This window comes from Amblyomma americanum, chromosome 7, assembly GCF_052857255.1.
Source record: "Amblyomma americanum isolate KBUSLIRL-KWMA chromosome 7, ASM5285725v1, whole genome shotgun sequence".
In the NCBI taxonomy this organism is placed as follows: domain Eukaryota; kingdom Metazoa; phylum Arthropoda; class Arachnida; order Ixodida; family Ixodidae; genus Amblyomma; species Amblyomma americanum.
This window is the reverse complement of record NC_135503.1, coordinates 142,535,643-142,543,295: the sequence shown is the minus strand read 5'-3', so window position 1 is coordinate 142,543,295 and position 7,653 is coordinate 142,535,643. Positions and strand designations below refer to the sequence as shown.

Genomic DNA, 7,653 nt, shown 5'->3' with positions numbered 1-7,653 from the left:
AGTTGCCTTTGTTCATACACGGCAAAACTACGTTTGAAGAGGAGTTAAATTACATTGCTAATTTGTTTTCTAGAAAACACGCGAATGCAATTAAATTACATTACCAATTACTGTTCGCGAGAAGTAATGACATCACGTTACAATTACTTCCTAAAAGTAATGCCATTGCTCCTAAATTACTTGTTAGGTTTTCATACATACATAAAACGAAAATGCGCTGGGTAAAAGAAACAGCAACCTCTCGGGGTGTGCGCATTCTTTGGTCTTCGCGCAAAATTCTGTCCCAGCGAACTATTGCCCATTATTCTTCTACCTAGCTCTGGCCATTACAAAGGCAAGGCAACACTAACAAAAGAAATAAAACCGAAACATGGCCGGACACTGGACACTCACTGCACTCAATAAAGAAAAATATTAGGGGGGTACTTAAGCTCCGCCTTTAAGGCTATGATCCGACAGCGTTAATGACTTCCTTCAGCGGCTCCTCTTCACACGAAGTCAGTGCTCTTTGTTCACATTCCCACATTTATAACAGTTATCATAGCACAGTTTCCATATTCTTCTCTTTGAGCACTTCGTCGCTGAAGTTTACGCACATTTTGTTACTCTAAATAGTATGCCACTAATTGGCACGTCTCTAGCTCACTCCACTAATTGCCACATTATTAAACTTCAAATTAGCCGCCGCGGTGGCTGAGCGGTTGTGGTGCCCGGCTGCTGACCCGAAAGACGCATGTTCGATCCCGGCCGTGCAGGTCTATTTTCGATGGAGGCGAAATTCTATAGGCTCGTGTACTGTGCGATGTCAGTGCCCGTTAAAGAGCCCCAAGAGGTCGAAATTTCCGTCGCCCTTCACCACGGCGTCTTCATATATTTTGAGTCGCTTTTTGACGTTAAACCGCCATAAACCAAACTTCCAATTAATGGTGTCTTCGGCTGGTCGTTTTTGAGCGCTCTAGAGCGCTACGAAACGGGTGGTTGTATTCGGCTGGTCGAAAAAGAGCAATTGGCATGTATTCGGCTGGTTCTTTTCGAGCGCCTCTGACTTGGAGCGCTCTGTGCCAGAGGGCTCCGAGTTGCTCTCACTTTCCCGACGGAGCAACGAAAGCTCGGCTGGAGATCGCATCACGTGATAGCCACGTTTTCCGGTGTTGGGATCCGCGCCAAGCCAGGCCAAGCCAGTTCCGTAACCTGCTGAAAAATTTGGCGCCAACGCACGAACAGATCGAGTTGCCTCTGCACCGAAGTTGTATACCGGGTACCGCTGTGCTAAACTTTTTGGTTGTTTTAGCTCTGCTGAGTGCACGCAGTTTCGCAGCATCATGTCGAAGCGGAAGCGCCTAGTGGCGTTAGCGAAGCCATCAGTTCTTTTGTTAGCTGCAAATGACAGCACCGACAGCAGTTCCGACGAAGATGACACTCAGGTGTATACAGCGATGTTCACAGAGTTGTTCACTGTGCCGGCTAAAATACCCAAAGTGACAAGTTACGTGGACACGACGGTGCGACAATATTCTGAATCAGAGGTAAGCGCCAAGGTGCGGTCAATATTGCTAGCTCTAATTTACATGTTCAACAGTTCCGCAGGAATTTTCGCCTTCCGCGCAAGGCTTGCTACGAGCTTGTCTCCAAGTTCGAGGGCTCCAATTTCTATCCTTCAAGCAGAAATCACGGTGGCTCACCCGCCAAGACGGCAGAGGAGCATCTTCTTTCGTTTCTTTGGTAAGTTTTCTGAAATTTCCCCAGCATGATAAGTAGTGAAACAGTGTTCTTGCTCCACGCGATTTGAATTTACAACTAGGCATTCTTGCAGGGTTCGAGCTGAATTGCCGCCTGAAAACATCTTTAAAGCATTCTTTGTCTGTAGCTAATTTCTTGGACTGTGTTATTTGCTCGGTTGGCTATGTTTAAAAGTGGTCAATCTACAGCTGACTAGTTGGTACTGCAGTGTTTAGAATTTTTCGTCGCTAGCGCACTGCTTTCCTGAATCCAACCCAGTTAAATAGCCCACACATCGACCTAAAGGGGTTACTTTTACATTGACAATTCATAAAACGTGCAACATGCATGAGTAACATTGCTTTATAATTGTAATCGCATCAAAGCAATCTTAATTCTATGTAGCACTTGCAATGCATCAACATACTCAAGAATGCGGTATAATAATGGCTTTACTCTTGTTTTTCAGGTATGCAAGTAACAAAGCATCCATGCGAGAGGTTGCAGTACTCTTTAACATGGCAGAATCAACACAGATGGCAGTGATAGACAGAGTTCTTCAGTTTCTCTGTCATATAGCACCAGAAGTCATCAACTTCGGAACCGACAAGGATGCCATCGCTAAGGATTTTGAAAAAGTATGTACACTTACTGTTCTATTGAGTAGCACTATGCAAGCGCAGGCAGTAGACGACAGCCTGGTGAAGGTTGAGGTAGCTCAAAGTATCTAGTGTAGTCAACGACCTATCTTGCGCAAAAATCACTTTCTAGAGCAGCACTGATATGCAAACGCCTTCAACGCTTCATTTGAAGGTACCGCAATTACATTATGGATGAAAAATATTTGCATGCGTAATAGCACAAGGTATCGTTTTTATCTTCTTGATTTTCTCACCTTTTCCAGGTTGCTGGCTTCCCCAATGTGATAGGATGTGTAGACGGCACCTACATACCCATGCGCTGCCCAAAGAACAAAGTGCGGTCCACATATGGAAACCGGCACGACCAGGTGTCTCTCACTATGCAAGGCATATGTGATGCAAATGCAAGATTTGAAGATGTGTTTACTGGCACGTCTGGAAAAATTCACGATGCTAGAGTGCTAAGGCTATCCTCTATCAGTAGTGATCTTCCAAAAATTTGTGAAGTAAACAAATATCATCTGCTCGGTGATGCGGCTTACCCTGTCAGGGAGCATTTGCTCACCCCATATAGAGACTATGGCAACCTTACTGCAGCAAAAATTGCTTACAATAACCGCCACACAGCCACGAGAGTGAAAATAGAAAATGCGTTTGGGCTGCTAAAACAGAGGTTTCGGCAACTCAGATACATTGAGCTAACCACGATTGACAAGATAACACAGCTTATAATAGCATGCTGTGTCCTTCACAATGTTTGCATTGATGCTGGAGACTCTACAGATGATCTGTTAACAGAGGAGGAGGTGGTAGAAAGAGCACTACACTTTGCCCAGCACTCATGGCAAAATGAAGTGGACCCTGAGCAATGTAGAGCGGGTCAGACGACACGTGAAAGTGTGCTACGTCATCTGGGGGAGCTGAAACGAGAGAAGCTAGCCGACCTCTTCCTAAGACGTGCTAGAATGAGGGTGCAGCATGATGCAAACTAGGCAATGCTCCCCTTGTTTGCAACCGTGTACAGAGCTGTGGCTTTCTCTTTACATTCATTAAGGCATTACTTTATCACTTTTATTTTTGAGTTAAATGTTATCTTATTTTGTGCAAGCTGTTATATTCTGCTCCTTACATTTGACTTCACACTGTGAGCTTAGAAATTGCAGTCAATAAAATTGCACCTGGCTGTTTCATTCTTAGCAATGCAGTTGCAGTGTATTATTCAACTCACTTTCTGCTTCACAGTACTTTATTGCAAAGAGGTGAAATGACAATATTCCATTGTGCTCCAAACACAAACAAAACAAGCTGTAAAAAATAAAGTAGGAATCCGTAACATATGGTTGTGGATGGAAAAGTTAAAAACAGCTGTGAACTGCTCCACAACTCTGTGTAAACAAGAAAATGATAAAGTAACACAGCTGCAGCTTAACAGCAATAAATAAAATATTGATAAATATGCTGACTATTGTAATAGTAGACTAGTAGTGTAAACATTGCCAAGATGTGACGATGTCTTCTCAGTCTTCGTGATGCAAAATTTTCTTCAGCGTTTCCATGTGCTCTGCATGTGCCCTAAGCAATTCCTTATGACGTTCTTCTCTCTTCTTCTCTCTTTCTTCTTTTTTGGCTTCATTTTCTTGGACAATTTCTCTCATTTTCTCAAAAAATAAGTCCATGTGCTTTGCTCGTGAAGTACTTGGCCGCATGCTTCTATCTGCTTTGCGCTTTTTGCACGGCCTGACTGTATCTGGTTCCTCCAAATTACTTTGACACAGATCCTCGGCTAACAAACCCTCAGATGCAGTATCAAGCTCTGCAGAGCCCTGACTACTATGGGATGAACTTCGCACATGTGTTGCTGTGTTTTTGTAATGGACATTTCCAATGCCTCGTAGCACCTCGGGCTCCAAGCTATCATCAATGGCCCTTATAGCGGAAAATTCCTCTTCAAAAGTTGGCCGACAGGGAGCTTGTCCCGACGTTTTGTTGACCTTCTCTTCGCTCTTCTTTCTTTTAGCTACGGTTTTAAATCGAGTTTCACACTGTATTGCAGTGCGCTTGGTTCCAAGGACCTCCTCTATCTCACGAGCAATCTGCTCGTACATGGCGCGCTTTGTCCGGAACCTCATCAGTGGACCCACTTTCGGCGTATACAGCGCATATTTGTCAAGGAGGTACTTCGTTTCCCCAGAGGTCCAGGGCGCTGTGTGGAAAACAAAGAGAATACTAATACATTTGGGTGTACTTGCGGGCCTCGGCAAAACAGTGACGCAGAAATTGAACAGCTACTTAATGCCAGCTACTGCAGTACATGCTTAATGCTACTGCAGTACAATAAAATCGATTTTATGCACAGCAGCTTCACATTACTCCCTGCAATGCACAACTTTTTAAGCGCACAATGCCCAACTGCTATAAAATGGCCATGGAAAATATTAAATAGATAGTAGTAGTAGTATTTTTATTTGGCCATATAATACAATATGCCCTCGAGGTAAGGCAAAAGGAGGAAGACGAGGAAAACCTCCTGACGAGGCCTACACCCCGAATAATGCATCGAACAGTGGCCGCATGAAAAAAAAAACACTTTCAAAACAAGCAACAAAAGTTATACGATAGAAATAGCAAACACTGAAAAAACGATGCAAAGATAATAAACAGCAATTGGCAGAAAACATTATACGCACACTCGGCAGTAAAGGAAGTAATGCAAAAGACAAAATATACAAAGTTAGCTGAATTTATAGAGGAAAAAGAATCTTCAGTTTTTTCTTAAAACCAGATACACTATGACTTTCTACGGCGATTTTTATTAGAGACTGATAAGCATTACACAATGTTACAAGGTTATCTATAGTTTGTTTTCCATAGTTTGTTCTAGGTCTTTCAGTGGATAAGGCGACCACACGTAAACCATACGTAACATTTCTTGAATTATAAGCATTTTGGAAAGACCTGAAATTATGCTTTACTTTATAAAAAATGTGAACAGCCAAACTCAAATTGTAGGAATGAAAGAAAGTGCGAACATGAAACGTTTCGAAAAGATTATTTTCGACAACTGGGCTTGAACATAATGAGCATAGAGCTCTTTTCTGAAGAGAAAGAAATTTATACGAATCAGTCTTGTTGCAAGTTCCCCACACCAGGTTGCAGTATACAAGATGGGAATGAACAAGGGCAAAGTATAATATTCTTCTAACCTGTAGTGGAAGTAGATGCCTAATACGATAGATAACACAAATAGACGAAGAAGTAAACGTGGGGAAGGGCGCACTAGTGCTTGCATTTGAAATATTCCACAATCTCCATATTAGCAAATGAAGTCCGTGGAAACAGGCTAGACCATGCAGACGCTTCAGCATACCATTTGGTGGAGCATCCATGCTACTTGGCTGTCCATGCTCTGGGCTTGAGTACTGAGGCTCATCAGATGTGCTTGGCTGGCTACCTGAGAGAACATAAAGAAGGCAGGAGAGTCATCATATGATCGCTCAATGCGACGACCCTCACCCACACCGTGTTCTATGTTTACCAACATCAGTGTGTGAGGAAGAGCAGCATTAATTGGTCCCGACCTATAAATATGCCTATAAGTTGATATCAATACAGCTGAAGAAAACAAATCTGATACATTTTTTTAGCGATGTGAACGACACAAAGTGGCCACTTTTTAAGGCAATAGCACGATTTTTTTTATTTCCAAATATATTTTCATGCGCGTAAAGAAACTGGGTGAGCAGTTAAGAAAAATAAAGCGAAAACAAACGAAAATTAGATGCTGGCGAGGAAATACAAGCGGGGTCATTAGCTTTCCCACGCAGCGCTCTTGTCACTGTAACCGCTAGATAAGTATTATTTCGTAATTTATGTTTAACGCTGACAACTGTATCTATCATCGACCAGTTCGTTGTGGAGGCCCTAATATGCCATGTCATTGAGGAGTGTCAACAAAAACTGAAAAGCAGAGAGCTTGACGAAATGCGCCTGCATATAACGTGCTACGGAGCACGCAAGTGGAAGCGCAGGCGAACAGCGGCAAAGTAGGAAGAGAGCGAAAATGATTCATCCAAACGCAAACATATGCGACTGGGTTTAGATGCAAATTAACCTTCCGTATGTCGCTTGCGCAGAACATCTTTCTTGAAAATAGCCCACCATTTAGGCGCCAACACCACAGCGAGTTGTTGCTACACGTAAGAAATTTGGTGCCAGCACTCGTGTTTGCACGTTTACATCAAAGCAACTGGTGCTGAGTTTAAAATGAATGCATTGCAGTCGCTGTAAACTTACCGTCCAGCATTGCGTACAGTAGCTGTTCTGCCGTAGACGGACTCGAATCCCCGCCGCCGTAAACGGACGCCATGTTGTTTGTTGCTGAGCGGCGAAACCGCGAAATGTTGGCGCTGCTGTCGAGCGCTTCCGGCCGCTCCGAAATGCACCCTTGTGTTCGGCTGGGGCGCCGTACCTCCGGCTCGGATCACGACCCGCCCGCAGATTGGTTTGCTCCTGGGTTGCTCTGATTTGGAGCCTCAAAGCGACCAGCCGAAGACGCCATAAGACAACACCGGACACACAACACCCTCCCCCTTCATACCTCAGCCAAGTCAACTTGCCGATGAGGCCTAGCTGATAAACAAACAAAAAAAGCCGACGTGGCCTTCTCGGTAGCCTGCCCGGCTGGTGACCCAAGGGTCGTTTTTATGGATTGTGTAAATTTTTCTTTGTGTAAAACCAATTATTTTACAGAGTTAAGACTTTGAGACGTGCCTCGATATTTAAATGCCATTACGAAACCTCTTTTCAGTTATTTTCATTCCGGATAAACACGCGTGACAAAGGTGTCTCGGCACAACGATGCCGCCGGGAGGACGATTTGTTTTCCCGCAGAGGGGAGCCTCAACGCTTTTGATTTAAGACGAGCGGCGAGCCTGACACCTTGCTGCCGGAGCTGACTCCCCCGTTACAAGTCTCTAAAGCAGTCTACTTATTGCCTCGGCGGCCTCGAGAATCGACCTCGGCAGCCTGCGCTCGGCAATATTCGCGCCATGCGCATTTTCGCCGGCACCACCTCGCTCCTCAGGGCGAGGTGTGCAATCAGACGCCACTGTGCCTTTAGCAGATGCAACCTTTGGAGTGTCTAGGCGCGCTTCTAGCTAGTTTTGAACTGCGACGAGCGACACCTGCGCCTTCGGCGCTCGAAGCCCAACATTGCTTCTTGTTGCTTTGCGGATGGCCGCGAAGCGTGCAGTCTGTTGTGCTTTTTACCAATAAAATATCCATTACTGCTACC

General features: G+C 44.4%; 1 long non-coding RNA gene across 1 annotated transcript; it reads right to left on the bottom strand.

The window, feature by feature from the left end:
- Positions 1 to 2,187: 2,187 nt before the first annotated feature.
- LOC144096644 (uncharacterized) lies at positions 2,188 to 6,868 on the bottom strand. The gene is made up of 3 exons (XR_013306793.1): positions 6,654 to 6,868; positions 5,728 to 5,811; positions 2,188 to 4,563 (listed from the first exon to the last, which is right to left on the bottom strand). It is a non-coding gene; the product is annotated as an uncharacterized LOC144096644 (long non-coding RNA).
- Between the last annotated feature and the right edge of the window lie 785 nt (positions 6,869 to 7,653).